Source organism: Perca flavescens, chromosome 3 (genome assembly GCF_004354835.1).
Source record: "Perca flavescens isolate YP-PL-M2 chromosome 3, PFLA_1.0, whole genome shotgun sequence".
NCBI lineage: Eukaryota > Metazoa > Chordata > Actinopteri > Perciformes > Percidae > Perca > Perca flavescens.
Window position 1 is genome coordinate 11,387,864 of NC_041333.1, and position 18,176 is coordinate 11,406,039.

Here is an 18,176-nt window from a genome sequence, read left to right on the forward strand (position 1 = left end):
TTTTCAAGAAGCTGGTTGAAGGAATGAAAGAGGGACGCTGTGTTCGCACGCTCCAACAAGTCCGCCACCGCTGGTAAACTTTCAAAAAATCTTATTTTGTACGTCTGCATGTAAACAGGAATATTAGTGGAATATTCTCTTTCATTAGCCATGTAAACAGCTTGATCGGAATATCATCTTTTTCGGAATAAGGGCAAAAACCAGAATATTATGTGCATGTAAACGTAGTGAAGGTTGTATCAGATTACATTGCCACGTATACATTTTAAAACTCAAAAAACTCAAAAAATAGAAACCAACTTAACACTTTCTTATGTCATCCTAGTATGTACATATAAATATAAGCTAAGGGGTTGTTAGGCCCGATACAAAGATAATGTGCATTAATCATGGGGTTATTTTTGTACATCTATATATAGATTAGGGCTGCAACAACGAATCGATAAAATCGATAAAATTCAATTACTAAAAAAGTTGGCAACGAATTTAATTATTGATTAGTTGTGTCGCGCAACTATTAGGCCACCTAGTCGCGGAGATAAAAAAAAAATTGAGTTGAGCGCGGAGCGGAGCGGAGCAGCGCGGAGCAAAAGAAAAGAAAAAAGAGCAGAGCGGGGGTAGAGGAAATACGGAGAGAGACCGGAGAGACCCGTAACGTTGTTCTGAAACACTCGGCGGAGGCAGAGAAATCAGCACGACCCAAGTCATCCAAGGTGTGGGAGCATTTCACACTAAATAAATCAAAAACGTGTTAATTGCAAGATAAGCAAAAGCGACACGGCATGGCACGGGCGCACCACGGTGATGAGTCAGCACCTAAAACGTAAACATGTTGGAGTCCTTGATGAGGAGGAAGGGAATTCAACAGCAGGGTAAAGTCACTACACTATCCTACTTCTGTTCTGTTCTGAAGTGAGGAACGTACCGTCCCTCCAGTAGCTCTTCTGGTGCTGCTGTTTACTCGTTATCCAGCAGACTAGCATGACAAGCTAGCGTTAGCTCGGTAATAACAGTAATAAAGCAGGGGTGGTATACTTTGCAAGACTAAAGACCATGTTTTATTCACTTGCCTTTTTTGGCCCATTCATTTTTCAATCTGTTATGTATATATTATGTGCTTTGTCCCATATCAGTTATTGTTGACAAATATAATAGTGTGTGGTGTATAAACGAACTTAACTTGCACTTACTACAATGATGGTAATAATTTAATGAATAAGTGTGTGTGTGTGTGTGTGTGTGTGTGTGTGTGTCTGTCTGTCTTTCTGTCTGTCTGTCTGTCTTGTCTGTATCTGCTATTTGGGTTACTTACCTTTACACAACTATTAACTAAAACAATAAGTATGCATGTATTAAGTAATGCTTTTTTTTTTTATCCGATTCATCGATTAATCGAAAAAATAATTGACAGATTAATCGATTATTAAAATAATCGTTAGTTGCAGCCCTAATATAGATTATATATAGATAGATAGATACAAATGCCCTCATTTGATTAGACCTGGCATATACAAATGCTTACACATCTAGCATATCTATCTCTATGCACTGCCTCCACACACAAGTGAAACTGATTGAGGTGACCTGGACACAGCATACACAAGCATTGTGAGTCTGGTTCATTTGTTCTCTGTTCCCTTGTTTCTCCGAGGAAGAAGACGGCAGAAGCATATTGACAAAATTAAACGTATCCAATGAATAAAGTTGTCATGCTGAACTTTCTGTACTTTCAATGAAATATCATATTTCCAAGGACGGAGAAACGAGTATGATTGAAGTTCAAGCATCCATCTGAACCGTATCATAACACATCTCAGACTTATTGAATCATTCTGGAGTGTTACATAACTTCATTATTTTAGTACTCATAGGCGGTATTAGCTTAAATACAGTACAATGATTGATGAATAATAATTGATTGATGGTTTTATAACAAAGTATGGCAGAGCTTTTTGAGTTAATGTGTTTCCACTTAAAGTTCTGTCCAGATACATGTTATTATTGAGCTTATTAAATGGTCCAGTACACTGCAAGTCTGCCATGGGCCTGTAAAGCAAAATAATCTCTCTCTCTCTCTCTCTCTCTCTCTCTCTCTCTCTCTCTCTCTCTCTCTCTCTCTCTCTCTCTCTCTCTCTCTCTCTCTCTCTCACTTCATATCTGCCTCTTTCGTGCTCTCTGAGGACCCCTCTCATGTTTTCTGCACTGGCCTATTAGAGTGTACATCCAGCCAGTGCCACATTAAAACCCCTACAACCCTGTGCTTGTGGACCCAGATAAAGATCCCTCTTTTGACTGAATAGTTTGATCCATCTCAGACAGCACACACTGCATTAATATTCTCTCACAGATCAGAGACAAAAGAGCCTCAGACCCATGTGCTGTACTGACTGGTTTGTCATCTGTGCATCATCCAGAAAGTGAGAAGGAAAGAGAGAGAAAACGAGAGGGAGAGGATGAGGCGGGGATACTCAAACGTATGGTAACACTGCATGCATTTTTCATCTGCCAGCAGCTGCTTCCATAACCTTTTCTCAGGGCAGCCACTGTGGTTTCTGCAGAGCCAGAGAGTCATTGGAACGTCAAGCTTGGCAGCCATGGGAATTTAAAGGAGCGCGAAAAACTGAAGAGGTGGGGTCCTTGGCCATGGTGGCAGGTCAGATGCCGGGGGGGATGGGGGGACAAATGTGTTGGTCCCTTGATGATGGTTTTGTTTGAGAAGACGTGTGTGTTGTGGTCACGGATGTCCCTGGCAGGTTTCCCGTAGAGGGAGTCAGGCTAGAGACAGGATGCTTATCCCTGGAGAAACTGCCCAACCCTGTGTGCCAATTTGGGTCCTGCCGCTGGTGCATGATGGGAAAGAAAAATATCCCTCCCTCCCTTTTCCCTCCCTGTGAAAGCACCCTGACCTGAATACAGATTCAGACGAATAATACTGGCTCTGTAGACGAGGGCAGGCACGACTTTTTGAGTATTCACCATCTAAAATCCCCCCTCCTGCCCCTTCAAGGTGAGATTTTGGGCGTGAGGACTGCAGCATCATGCGCCGGCTTGTGAACCAAGTGAGAAAGCACGAGAAAAGACAGGGAGAACACTGTGAGGGGCGAGAAAAACAAGCAAATGTGACTGCGCAGTTGAGAGCTGCAGCCCCATATTCACAATCATACTGGGAATCACAACACTTTTTAATAATTCAGGATGAATAGAGGAGAAAAAAATTCTGCAGCAAGCAATGAAGCCAAGGAAATGACAGGGAGGGAAGGAATCCAACAACACTCTCCGTACCAAATCTCCCAGTCTGGAGACATGTGTGAATGACTGCTATAGGGTTACGCTATACATCAGTCTCTAGAGAATTCTTTTAGCATAGAGAATTGCTGTGCTACTTGTTATTTATGACCTTGGCTCACTCACACATTCTGTAGCAACAGTCTAGCTCATTATGATGTTTTCATTTTAAGTGCAGCTATGCTTAAGTTCAAAATTTTACTATCAATTTCACGATGTAAACATGTAATCAAAACACTCTCAGTGGGTGCTAGACTATGCTCTGCCCGTACTACCCGAGGACGCATTTCAAGTGCCAAACAAAATGTACAATTATCGTGGTTCGATTTTTCAATTTGTCGAGGCACCTGTTCCGTTTCTCAGACAATACTTTCCTTTTAGCGTGGCTTAAATTCTAATTAATTTTGTCTCAAATGAATCAGTTCATTTGGTTGTTTTACTTCTCCCAACCCTGGCCCAAACCACATCTCATTATGTTCCACTATTCTTAATTTCTTACCACTGGCAACAAGGTAGCGAGGGAAACAACATTTGCCAATTAGTCTGAGCCCTTGTGATTTTGCCACTCTTGCTAACAATTCCAATTTACATTAATTATTCATTTTTAGCCCGCACACACAGTTGTCCCTGCCAGACGGGCTTGAAAGAGAGGAAGTTCTGCGGTGAGATCTAATCTGTTTTGTTTCAAATACCGCCACTTACTACGTCTGTCATCCTGTTTTCCTATGTCGGATTATTTTATGTGGATAATGGTCTGTGTCATGGTTGAAATCTATGATATAGTGTCCCACATCAAATGGGAACATTGTATCTTCAATATGTAGGAAAAAAAAAATGTCTGGATGTGTGTAGAAATGATCCTGTCTGTCTGAGAATAGGTCTATGTCTGTATACCAGGTGCTGCTTGGCATAATATTTTCCTGTATTTTCGTTACCCGTTTATTCCATCCAAATCTGCGTTCAAAACCAAACGGTGCCGGTCATCCTGCATTCTCTGCAAGAGGCAGCAACTCATTGGCTCATTGTTCATACTTCTATAGCTTTTCAACAATGCCTTGTTTATTGTTGTGACTGGACATAAGCTGGAGCTCTGTGGGTGTTTACTGGGCTGCAGGGCTGAGCATGCTGAGCTGAGGGGTCACAGGACTGGTGCTGACAGGTCACGGCCTTTATGTTCAGACATGCTCTTCGGGGGACGCTGCCTTCTTTGCCCAGTGTAAGTCTAAACACAAACATGCACACATGCACACACACTTCTCAGATGCGTTTTATTAATCACACGCCAAAGAAGAGGGGGAGAACGGCCATGCCCACACAGCGTGACTGCAGGCCGAGGGAGCAGACCAGGCTGTGGATCAGCAACAACCCAGACAGATGTTGCATAATTGTTGCTTCTCCGGACAGGAGACTCATTTGCCCAAATAGGGATGGAAGAAGCTCATCAGTAATACCAAAAGTTTCGTACATTGTTGTAATCAGGAGAAAATCCAAAGATTCATTGTTGAATGAGGTTTTCTGGGATGTGAACTTAGAAATCTGACAAATTAAAGCCTGCATGGTTTTATTTCTTTTTTTGAAAGCGTGGTTTTATTTCTTTTGTTTTATTTCGAATCAGCAAGACCTGGTCTGGCATATTTTTTTTTAAATGTCTAAGCATTTGATGTATTAATGCTGATTTACATCAGAGACGGAGTGAAGTTGCTCTTGAAAGAAGCAAAAAAAGATTTGATTTCTCGTGTTCCTTGTTTTAAATTAAATAAAAAAATGCCCTCTACTTGTGCATTTGTCAGAGACCCTTACAATATTCATATATTCAAGACAAAAACTCCAACTCTCTAAACTGTAAATATTACTCTACATTATCTCTAACACACATACCCACTTTGTTTGGTTTGATTTTCAGTCTTTTATAAAGACCTATTTAACTATTTTGACATCTGCCATGTCTCATTTTTCTGCCGTGTCATCTTCAAAAAATTTTGGCACTGAAACATTCGTAAAGACAAGTACCGAGGCTTCCAGGCTAGATCACACAATAATCATGATCCATTCTGACAGAGGTTTTCTGCAAACATGCAGATTGTTTGGTGTGACCCCAAACTGCAGTGACATGGCAGAACGCCGAGGGGGACGTCTCAATACCATTCGCCATCTTACTTCAGTCAGCACATTTTTCACTTCAAAGGTGACCTGTGTGTCGTATCGTCAAGATGGGCAACAAACATTACAGATCAAAACTCCTGAACGTGTTCAAAGCACAGCTGTTGGGTCTACACAGCAACCAGCAAAGCAACAGTAGAAACAGCGATGTTACTCACTCACGACATGAACAACCGAAAGTTGTGCTTTTACGGTTGAAACTCAGTATTTAACAAAACAGTTTGGTGTCAGCAGAAACAAAATAAAACTTTGTTGTACAACCTGTTTTGCTTCACACATACGTGATCATAATATCACATTCTTCAGGAGGGCTACGTGGGCCATGGTGAGTAGATGAGTAGTGTATGGACGGGGACAGCTGAGGCCTTTTAGTTCTATAGAAGTGTTTGCACCTGCTAGGTGGGAGGCAGAGAGCTGATGAGGGCTCATACATACACCGATGTAACAACAATGGTGTGAATCCCCAACAGAGAGATAGACTGTGTGTGTGCGTGTGCGTGTGCGTGTGTGTGTGTGTGTGTGTGTGTGTGTGTGTGTGTGTGTGCGCGTGTGCGTGTGCGTGTGCACCTGAAGCCAGATCGTCCCAGCTGCTCCCACATAGCGCCAAGAGCTATTCCGATCAGCAGGATAATAGTGCCATCATTGCATGGTTTCATAAGCCGAGGCACTCCGTGCAGAGATGAGAAACTGACTAAAATGTATGAATTTTAAGACAGTAGAAAACCAGTGCAGTGTGTGCGTGGCGGGGCCTGCTGTGAGTGGCAATGACAGATTGGGCTGTGGGTGCGCCTTCTTCTCACTGCCACGTCGTGTAGCTTGTACCGCGTGGAGACTTTGGGACAAGGATGATGTTAAGATCACAAACAAGGTGTGAAATTTGGAAATAAACACAGCTCTCTGAAAGAATCTTCTAAGGAAGGGGAGGGGTATCTGATAGGGTTTCTTTTCAACGCCTCCATATTAACTGATCATTTCCCTTTACCCTCCAATCTTTTTTTTTCTTCTTTCCTGAAGGAATCATTATCTTTCACCCACCTAGAGACAGATATTTCTACTATAAACATCATAACGTTAGAGCAATCTTGCTGTATTACAAGTGCTTCAAGCACCACCTTATACCTTGTGCAAAGGAATGATTTTGGAAATTGTAAATATGATTATCTTTTCAGCCACTAGATGAAACTATTAAATGGCTTGCTTTGCATTTGTTTCTCAGATGCTACATTTGTTAAAGTGCTCAGTCTAAGATTGTAAGACTGTACAGTAGACTGTGCTTGTCAAACAGACAGATTACATGGGGTCTCCAGAGGTTGTTAATCCTATATTTACTGTCAAACAATCAGTCCGATCTAAGTTGAAGAATATAACTTGTAATAGAGAGAATAACTACAGTCCCAAAAAAAGGTCATTTCAATATGTCAGACTGGAAAAGGCGTTTCCTGCTGCCGTATTTTCGTCAATTCTCTGTCTCACACAAGTTGTTAAGTGTCACCAGGCTTCACACCTTAATGTCTGTGCCACGGTTAACAAGCATGTCTGCATGTTTTAGTGTGTGTGCGAGTGTGTATGTGTTTATGTCCCGGTTAAGCAGAGCTTGTACATACGTACATGGTCATAATAAATGTCTGCTTGTTCCTTGAAAAAAGTAGAATAGCCTCATCCGCACTGGTCCATGGGAATGGATATCAGTCCTAGGGGTCAATGGGCTTTTGATGTCAATGACACCATCTCAGGCACACACATAAATTCCCTCAGACATCATTACATCATTATATAATCTCCTTTTCCCTATCTTCCTGTTCTCCCTCCTCCTGTTTCACTCTCCTTTTACTCCCTTGTCTATTTCACCAACTCTTTGTACTTGCTTTTTTTTCATTGTTGACAAAGTCATAGAATCTATTAACTTCCCTTTGACCAGTGCGTCACAGGCTCTCCCTCTGCAACACAATCTGTGTTTAGAGTGAGCTCCGGTTTAATACCACCGGCATGCATGCAGACCTTATACCTCTTTCACATACTTTGTGGTCTCTCAAAGAGATTCATTCCCCAGGGAGTGGGAAATAAATGTGTGAAGGGATGTAAGCAGAGCCTGCCAAATATAGCCACGTAAAACAAGTCAAAGCATACTATGAACAGGTTTTAGTTTGTCATCACCATGTAGGGAAGCTAGGTTAAAAGTTAAGATTCAGATTGGTTGACTGACTGATCAGCAGCTACAGGAGGGCTGCGTTTGAGAAGTGGCTCCAGGGGATGTTGTGCACTCGGCTACCTAACTCACAGCGACTGTTAACCTCCCCATCCATCAGCGGAGAGAGCAGCCGTGACACAAAAAACCCGCTTCTTCCATTAGAGCCCTGACAGAGCCTAATGCCTGTCCTTGTGCTCTCTCTCTCTCTCTTTAGCCCCGTATCTCTCTGTTACAATGCAGTCTGCCTCCCTCTGCTCCTATGAAGTGAGCCACTTAACAAGTCTTTAATAATACTTTTTTTGTTACCTTCTCCCTCAGCGCCTCTTTGTTTTCCCTTGATGCCGTCGTCTTTGAGGGATGAGGGGGACTCACGTTGGCAATAGTGTGAATTAGCACACAGGCGCATAGGGATAAAAGACCAGTTCTTATTATGGCCCAAATGCATGAGCACACTTCTGGGAATAGAGATGTGTAAATGAGTTACACCCACCAAGTGCTGTCTTTTCTGGGCTGTTGTTTTGCTCCTTTAAATAATTGACATGGCTGTGCTTGTGAAGACAGGGACAAATCTGCTGAGTTAATGTCCCAGCCAGAGGAGTTTTATCACCAAACGCTATCAATCCCCCCCTACATAGAATTGTTACCGCCATGGCAGTTCATAAATCTCATCTTACCCCAGCTCAGCAATATAACAAGTCGGTATTCCGCCAGCATGTTCTGTTTATTGTTTCGCTGGAGAGCTGGCAGCGGATGACATCTGCTATATTTACCCTCTAGATTCCGTTCCATTTCCAAACAACACTTTAACGTCAGGCAGGTCTCTGCGTTGGGGCCGGGGACATATTAGCGTGATTGCGGAGGGTAAACTGTAGGCTGTTTCCGGTCATCTGGGGAATAAAGTAGTTTTTGTAAGAGTTGGAGCTGTCAGGGGAGCACACATGGCTTAGACAGTAATCTTATACCTGGCGTTGGAGCTGAGCTGTGGCAGCGTTCGCTGTCAGACAGTGGCATCTCTGTGTTCCTTGGCCTCCCGTGGGAATTGGGCAGTTTGTGATTGAGGCCTTGACTAGGAGCAGCAGCTACGAGGAACAGCATACATGGCAGTGACTATCTATTAGCTTGGCAGTTTTTTTTTTTTTTTTCTTCTTGCTTCTTTTCTCTTTTTTTGACTGCAGGCGAGGCAGCATGCGGCTTTCTTTTCAAGGTCCCTTGCCAACCAAAGCAGATGGGTGGAAACCTCTCTTCGGAATAAAAACAGCTCTGAGCTTTCCCCTTTCGCTCACCATTAAAATCCCAACAACAAAAAAGCCACCCAAGCACTGCCAAGGGAAGAAAATCCATATCGGACGGTGTTTTCATACTCTGTACTACGCCTTTAGACCACACTGTTGTGACATCTGTCCCTTTGTTTTTCCAAAAAGACAGCCAAGAACAAATTGACAAAATGTTCTGAGAGTAGTTTGCTTTCCGGGCCGTTTCATCTGTAACAGAAAGGCACCTGGATTTCGGCCTGAGCAACGTGCAAAGGGAAGCGCTTCATTAGGATGCACGAGTTAAACCCTGCAGGATCAAGGTGATTGGAATGTAAAACGACCAGCTACTGGCTTCACCACTCCTCACTACTGTCTCTACGCCTCCATCCTAAAGCAGGGTCTCCCCAGGCACCGCAACATCAGTTAAGTAGGCCAAGGATGTGATGCAACACAATACCAACAAACAGTCTAACCACATGCACCATGTGTCACAATCCACCTCAGCGTGTCATTTGAGTCCAGCAAGGGCTCTGTACTCTTTACCAAGTAGTGGAATAATTAGCTTATCTCTGGCACACAAAACAGCACCTTGCACCTCTATTGTGTCTTTGATGCCCACTGTTTATGATGCAAGCTCTTAATGGCTTGAATGGTTTGTGTGAGTGATGGCCAATGCTGAAGAGCAAAGCTTGTAAAAAAAAAAGAGGGAAACCGTCAAATGTCAAGGACTTCACTCTTATTCACAGCAGTGAAATGCATAAGGAGAGAGTGTGAGAGAGGTCCTTTCTGCACCAGAAATAGATTTAAATTTGATGAAGGTAGGCTGCGAACACAGCGGTTGAAATTGACATTTTCAAAAAATGGAGGGTAAATTGACACTGATAATTCCAATCCATGCTTATCCCCATTGTACCAGCTTTAATAAGGTCAAAACATGGTTCCGCTTCCGTAAATCAGTGAATTTAAGACCGTTCTAAAACAATTGTGAGGAATTTGCATATAAAAAGATGTGTGATTGTGGAAGAGACCTTGGCCTATATTCTGTAATCATTACAACTCCATCCGACTCCCAGTCCTGCCTCAATAATACTCCAATCCATTCTGGATTCTAGAGTAAATCCTCTTGTCTTCCTCTAGCCATTGTACGGGACAACATCTGGTTCCAGCCTGTATCTCATCGATTTACTCTTGAAATAGTTAATGCAATTAAATCAAGCTGCTTTGACGGAATAGTTGAAAATACAGCAGTCCTTCTAAAAGTTAAATAAATCTAAGGAAAAGTCAAAGCTTACTTTGTTTTAGTAGAGCCTATTCACTCTGCAGCAGGTTAGAGCGGGCCTGAGTTTTAAGTGGTTCTGCAGTTGCAGTATCACAGGCCGCAGCGTGCATTAACATCGAGGACAGAATTAATCCCAACAGGCTGCAGCAATTACCTGAGCCCTGACTGTTCTTAAAAGTCAGTCTGAGCCGTGACAGACGTATGAGCACAGATAACATTTGCCAGAACACAGACACGGCAGATATTACAAGCACTAAGCTCAGATGTGACTGTGACACTAGCCTGTCTCATTAAAGCCATGGACGAGGAAGTTGGCTCTCATGGAGCTGTGGTGCAGAAGGTGAGCAGAGCGACAGAGCCAAAGACAGGAGCCTTGGAAAACGGAATGGAAAGTTGATTGTTGCTCCTTTTTTTTCTCATCCCATTCCCCACTGAGTGTTATGATTTCACTCAGCAGCCAGAGCAGAGACTTTCATTCGGAAGCATCTTTTAAACCTGCCTGCAAACACCGTTGTTTTCGTGGCGAACATCTTGAAACAAATGAGTTCTGACTGTGACTTGGATTAGAGTGTGAGATTAAGCCGATGCATAATAAAGTACATGAATCAATGCCAGGAGTCCATTTAGTTCATACGAAATGTCACGCAGAAGGGCATGCAGCCAGTGTGTACATACATGCCCGCGCTTCAGAGCATACACATCAAACTTCAAATCTGTCCCTTTCTTTACGTAATAAGAAGAAACGCAAATGTACACAACAGATGCTCCCTTCTCCCTTTTTCTTAACCTCTGCTCTATCTTGCGATGATATGCCACTCCATCTTGAACGCTTGCTAACTCTCAATGCCAAAAGGGCAGATGCCCAGGTGCTGGAGTAGCTGAATTGCTGTCCTAAGCACACAAAGGCAATGTCGCCTGGGGGGGGGATGGCTCAGGAAGGGGGAGAGCTGTCAAAGTAACTGGAGAGCACCTGGGATTACTGTCAACGGTCTCCTGGACTGTCTCCCTCTGCTCCTCCGCCACCTCCCTGCTGTCTCCTAAGATCCATGGCATTCTCATTGACGTTGACCTTTAAACTCCAATTAGCCACTTAATCAGAAATTAATTATTAATATTAGAAAAACCAACAGGGCTTAGGTTGTTTGTCTCTTTCACCTCATTATAATCCGCTAATGACCACCCTTGCATCTCATTTCCACAACAAAGGCTAAGGAGATGGCTTTTGCACAAGAATCAGGTGATTTCTTTTAAAGGGCAAACGGAGATGGACAGATTTTCTTTCCACGCATGTGCTGTAATTTTCACCCCTGACTCCCCGTCCAAGTCGAAATGTCCTCTGGAATTAATCACTTAGATGTCTCTTCAGACTGAATAAATAGGAGAGTCCTCAGCTGCATAAGAGCACTGCATCCACTTCTGAACTCAGAGCACTCATGGCATAATTCAGTGTGAAATGGTTGACAGGGACGTGTGAAAATGGCAGTTCATGGTAAAAATGTGACATGCATACCAGTCATTGCTGTCTTCTGCACGCACACACACATGCACACACACACACACACACACGCATGCACACACATGCAAACACACACACACACACACACACACACACACACACTCGTTAATTATTTGTCATCCTCTGTGAGGTGTCACGTGGTGAAACTGCGCTAGAGGCTTCCATGAAAACACTCCTGAGTATTGGCCACTAAATAAATGGCTTTTGGATTCGAAAAACTCTCCTTTAGCTAAATAAGATGTTTGGAATGCACTGCTAGAGCCCGAGGTGCATTATGTAGTAATATAATAAATGTGACTCAGCTATCCAATAATTGTTAAATGTTCCTCCATCAATTACTCTCAACGCTGTGTTTTCTGGGTTGGATCTACAGACAACCAATGGGATTTTGGTTGCCTTATGTTATTACATCAGAGTCTATGCTCTCATTTTCCTGTATCTACCTGATGTCCTGATTAGCCGATTCTACCATTTTAAACAGAGGAAGGTCTTTTCTTAAACAAGTGTCAGACAGGAGTAGAAATGTTGTCCTCTCAGATTCGCTTTCTATATTTAAGGCGGCTTAGATAGATTTAGGGGATCAGTTTGAGGTTTATATTTTTGCTCCTCTCTACATTATCCTCTTCACTTCCCTTCAAACCTCTTCTCCTCTAAACCCTCAGTCGTCAGTCCACGCTGCCTCTCACCCGTACCGAAACACAAGCTTGGCTGGAAAGTACAACAATGCAGAGTTGACAAGGAGTGATAGCAGAAGGCTGACACCGTGGGAGGATTAGGAGGCTGATCATATGAGCGGGGAGCTATTGTCTTTTAATAGAACTCTCTGGGCCTTGACGACGGCTCAAAGTTTGCATATCACAGTGACAGATGTGTGTAAATGTATATAGTCATATCACATGACTTGCATGGGGTTAGCTGCAAGGTTTTCCTTTGTCTTCTACTCAGGAAAAGCCTCTGTTTGTTCTTTGGTAACAAAGAGAGACCATTTGTTTTCATGACTTCAAAATTTTGCTTTATAATCATCATCAACATAGCACTTGATGTGTATGAGTCATATCATCCTTTGGTTAAAAACATCTCCCTGACAGAAGAGAGGAGCCCCTTGACGCGTGCGGTTATTAGATATTGTTGAGAGCAGAAATGGAGCTGTGTTGGCTGAAGAGCCGCTCTGACGCCAGCATGAGATATACGGCCCGCACAAGTGAGCAGAGCCAGAAAGCTGAAGAGCAGAGGCCACATGTAATTACCTATGTGCTGCATTCATTGTGCTGAGCTCATTAATAGCAAATCCTCCCCAACCCTGTCTGCTCATTCCGAATACAACGTGAGCAATGTGCAACCTTAACGTCGGTGCTCGTAATTGCGGTTGATTTACAAAATATGATTACTAAATGCTACAAGATTTCATAATTGCTACAAGTAATTATCCCTGCATATTGTCAATCACAGGAGATGGAAGATTAAGGAACAGACTGTGGTGCTTTTTCTGTTTTAGATACGTTTATGACAGAATGTTCAAAATTTCAATTAATTAGTATTCATACGATTGCTGATGTGTTTGCCAGTGTGTGCACAAGCATAAAGCTTGCATGATCTTACAACCCCCTTTGTTCTCTCTGAGCTAAATTCCATAAAACAAATGCTCATCACGTTAAATGAAGTCAATGTGAATGCATTTCCCAATTAGTCTTATCTTGCCAGTCTGACACATATGTACAAAAAGCAAACCTTGCATGTGCGTGTGCGTGTGCGTGTGCGTGTGCGTGTGCGTGTGTGAGTGTGCATGTGTGTGTCTGTGTAGGCACGGGCAGGTTACCGGTTCCAAGGTATACCACTGTTTGAAAAAGTCACGGTTTCAAAACCACCAACATTTTCCGTCATACCGTTCCTGCGGTATGAGTCGTAAAGGAAAGACAGTGCAGTTTAGAAAGCCCTCTCCCTGCCTGTGTTAAAAAATCTAATATAAATTTTAATTTTATTTTACCCAGGCATTTCAAAATAATACATTTTAAAGTTGTAATTGCAATACCGCAATACCCTGAAACCATGATATTTTTGCTGAAGGTTATCATACCGTCAGAATCTTATACCTGTGTGTGTGTGTGTGTGTGTGTGTGTGTGTGTGTGCATGCGTGCATGCGTGCATGCGTAAGCATAAGCATGTGTGTTCCCCACTGCTTTTGTGAGCACTTCCAAGTCCTACTTTAGGTTAAGAACTTAGATGTGTGGTTGATGATGGATTAGCTCAAGTTCAGGTATAAGGGTTGAGGTAGGGCATGTAGTGCTGATGCTTAAAGCTGCTTATCACTGGTTTTGCATGTTTTAGCCTGATAAGTACCAATGATATATTACATTACAACCAAAGCATTCCAGTTTTCCAGAGCATGCTATAGGTTGTGATTTCCTAGCTGTCAGGTACAATATGTTTAACTACTTGTAGGGACTCTCAGCTTACTTGAGGCCAGTAATCCATCACAATGTACATTTAGTTTACAGGTGACATTGTCTTTGTGCGGTGAACATAGATGCAATAAGGGACAGTTTCATTTTGCATTTAAGAGGTCTGAAATCTGCAATGTTATGTGCACTTTGACAAGTACTTGCAACAAATACAATTATTTTAACAATAGTTTCTGTCCACATTAGCATCACCATGCAATAATGCAGTAAATAATTAAACGTTGAGACAGTGAATTCATGATTTTCATGCTGTTTGGAATGAAAAGAAAACAGAGGGCCATGAGAGTGAGAAAAGCTACGACATCCAGGTCGGCAACAGACTTAAATAGACTAAAACATGCAAAAACTTAAGAGTATATGTAATAAATGTAATCAGCAGAGCATCCTCATAATGCAGACTGATCTCACGAAGTGCCGTATGTATGACACGCCAATTCTTATGCCATTTTGGTGGGTTATCAAGACGCATAATTGCTTTTTAGCATGTTTATCAACACCGTTTGGCCGCCATTGACCTACATTACGTGTGAATTTTCGCCGTAGCGAGTAGTATAAAAGGACGTAAGTCCGCGGATGGGTAAAACACAGGACCTTCACCCAGGAGAGCCGGGATCACGTCCCGCGTGTGGCGTTTTTCAACTTTTTCTTTTTTTTTTTAAGCCTTTCCCAATGTTTCTTTCCTAAACCCAACCGTTTATTGTTTTCCTAAGCGTGTGACGTAGGTCACCGTCGTGTTTTTGTCTGTGTTTTTGTCTGTGTTTTTGTCGGTGTTTTTGTGTTACTAAAGTCTTTCCCAATGTTCTTTTCCTAAACCCAACTTTTTTTTTTTTTTGATGTTCTCGCGATAGTACGGCATGTTCTCGTGATAGTACGGCATGTTCTCGCGATAACACGCCACATGGCGTGTGTATGTTTACACCCGCTGTATACAGCGTAGACATACACGTGGATAGCTCAAAATGCGTACAGATAACACGCCATTTGGCTTTAGGAAAGTGGTGTGAATGTTTACGCAAAGTCATGATGCCATGTTGCATAATGATAGAAGTACAAGGATTTGCATGTATGTTCGTCTTTGTGTTTGAGTGGCGTTGCACATTGACAGTGTGTTTCTTTTATAGGATGTGAGGTGCATACCTGTCTGTTACCTGTCTGTGCTTGTCGTCTGCATAGATCATTTGTCATGTGCCAAACACTGTACAATCCAAAAGGTGGCATAACGCAGAAAAAGTCTTGTCTTCTCCAATAATCCTAATCCTGAATAACATGTAGCAGGAGTTCCAGCATGTCACAGCATGTTATATAGTCAGTGGACATCTCGTCCTTTCCATTTCAGAACTGTTCTGACAGATCATCCCTTGCGCCCACTCTATGGCTGACTGGGTTTGAGGAAAAGAGAGATTGGAAAAGTGGGACAGATAGACAGAAAAGCCAATATAGAGATTGAGTGATATGTATGCTTGCAGGGCTACATAAATGTACACATGTACCCAGAGACACACTAACTCACACATGTCGGTGAGACACATGTTCTATAAGCCACAGAAAAGACATAAACACACAATCGGAATCACAAACACCATTCTGACTCTTCAAACAAAGACACGAAGACTATGTTGTCTCACCTGCAGCGACGCAACTAATATACATGTCCAGACATATTAGTGGATGGTTTGGACATGATTATCTCTTGTCGCGGCACTGATCAACATGTACAAATTCATGGCCCACACATGAATGGATCAGCAGCCTTAAACTGTTAGAAAAAGTGTGAACCAAAAGGCCATTATACAAGCTACGTGGCCACTCCATAACATGGTAATTACCACAGCAGGACAACAGTGTGACGTAAACTTGGGAGGTGCTGCCAAGGTGTGTTAGCTAAGACACTTTCCTTCTATATGTGTTGGTGAATGGTGGATCTGTCACAAAAATTGCTGCGCCCGGTTCATCAGCCAGGCTCCCTCCAATGTGTTATTTTAGGTGCCAAAAAAAATTCAAATTCACCCGAGAACCTCTGCGCTGTTCCTGCCAACGCTGACGCATCTCTGCCTCACTATTGTAGACTCAGACATGCTGGCATACTGAGCACGTTGGGCAGACTGGTGAAATCTTTACTTTGAAGTCGTTTGTCTTGAATTAAGTGATTTTCTGTCCGACACTGAGCAGTGGTAAGACAGCTGATTCACATACAAAAACCTTGGACAGAGCAGGGTTGGAGCATGTTTGGAGTACAAAATCCTCAAATGCCAATCCCCTTTGGTTTCAGCTCTCCATGTAACCCTCAACATAAATGGAAAATGGATGTGTGTCGTGGGAAATCATATCCTTGAGGATCTGTTGTTAATGGTAATAGCATTTACCAGCATGTCCATTAGTTTGACACAAAACAGAGACAGACAGATACGTAACCAGTACAGAGCCTCTTCAGGAACACAACGGGTGACTCATGCTAGTTCTCCCTTAAAATCCGGACATAACACTTATCATAAACATATCAGTTATGAGAAGCTGTCAGAGTGCAGGTTAAGAAAAAAGGCCTTCCCTCGAAGCTGTTATAGCTATAAGCACTCATCACCATGGTGTGTTTCATCTCGACCGTTGGAACAACAATAATCGATCTGATGGCAGCGAGAAAAACATGTTGTTTTTCTCTGCCCTTGAGGCGCACAGCAGAGACACACAAACTCTTAACAGATGTTTTTTTTTTTTTTTTTGGCAAGACGGACTAAATACATACAAACATAACACACTTGATGTGAAGGTGATTGTTGTATGATGACCCCATCACGTACCTGTGTTTGTAAAATTTACATTAAAAGTTTGAGCATCTCTTAGGCTACCTTTGCTTAATATGAACTGCATTAAATAACAAAACAAAAGAGCTGGCTTGTTTGTCACTAATGACAAAGTGATAAGGCTTGGTCTAATGCAGTGGTTCCTAAAGTGGGAACCTTAAGGGTCCCTGGGGGGGGCTCCAAGGGCTCCAGCAAAATTTGGAACAGTTTAATTTCGCTATTATTTCACTCCCTCGATAATGGCACAATGGGAGTGTGTATTACTGTGATCTATCCTAATTAGACAGAGTTTTTTCTCTCCCTGTTGTCAGACATCCAGTGTAGACACTTTAAGCCAGCTGTATGGCCAATTAAAGCCTGGAAAGAAAGAAATGGTTCCTTGGGACAATAGATCATCAGACAGGACTCTGTTCTCTATCCATCTGGGGGATCTTGATATTAAAAGTTTGTGGAGCTTTTCCGTTTTATATGAGGTGCTAAAGGTCTTGAGTGTTCATATGGTGTGTAGCCAGCGGAGAATAACCTTGTGAACTGCGGTTTGATCCATCACATCTAGATGTACTGACACACACACAGCAAATAATAATGCTTCAGCAGAGTTCAATGCTTGGAGAGATAGCCTTGTGACCCGGGTACAACTCATAAACTGCAGTGCGGCATCAGCTGTATTAATATCACATAGTCTCCCCCCATGTTTCCTTATACCAGAATGAATACATCTCACTCCCAGAAATCGCCAGTGCGTGTTGTGCAAATTAAAAGATGCGCTTCAAATGGCGCATCGTCTGTAATAACACATCTGCGGGGAAACGTGGTGTATTATGAATGTGTCATATTTAAACATTTGTTTCATAACCGTATAAAGTACCAGCATTACAGTAGATTCAGACACATTGCGAGAACGCACAAATCGCCCTCATGGCTGCTAAAAAAAAAGAAAATAGGAGGCAAAATCTCGTAATTAATTTGGATGGCTAAAGTTGAGACTTACTCACCCCTTTTGAACATTTTGTAGGCCTAAGTGGATTTCGTCTTCTGTCCTCTGAGAATCATCTATTCTTATATTCCAGACGTAAAACTTGAGCGCTTTAGTTTTGAAGTTGATCCGGAGCTTTCGTGGCTCGTCGTGTGAATGTCAGTTGTCACTCCCCGGGCTTTTCTTGCGATCCACTTGGTGTTGAGTTGCGCTGCAGACTGCCCTGGATTTGATAAACACTGGCAACAAACAATAATCTCC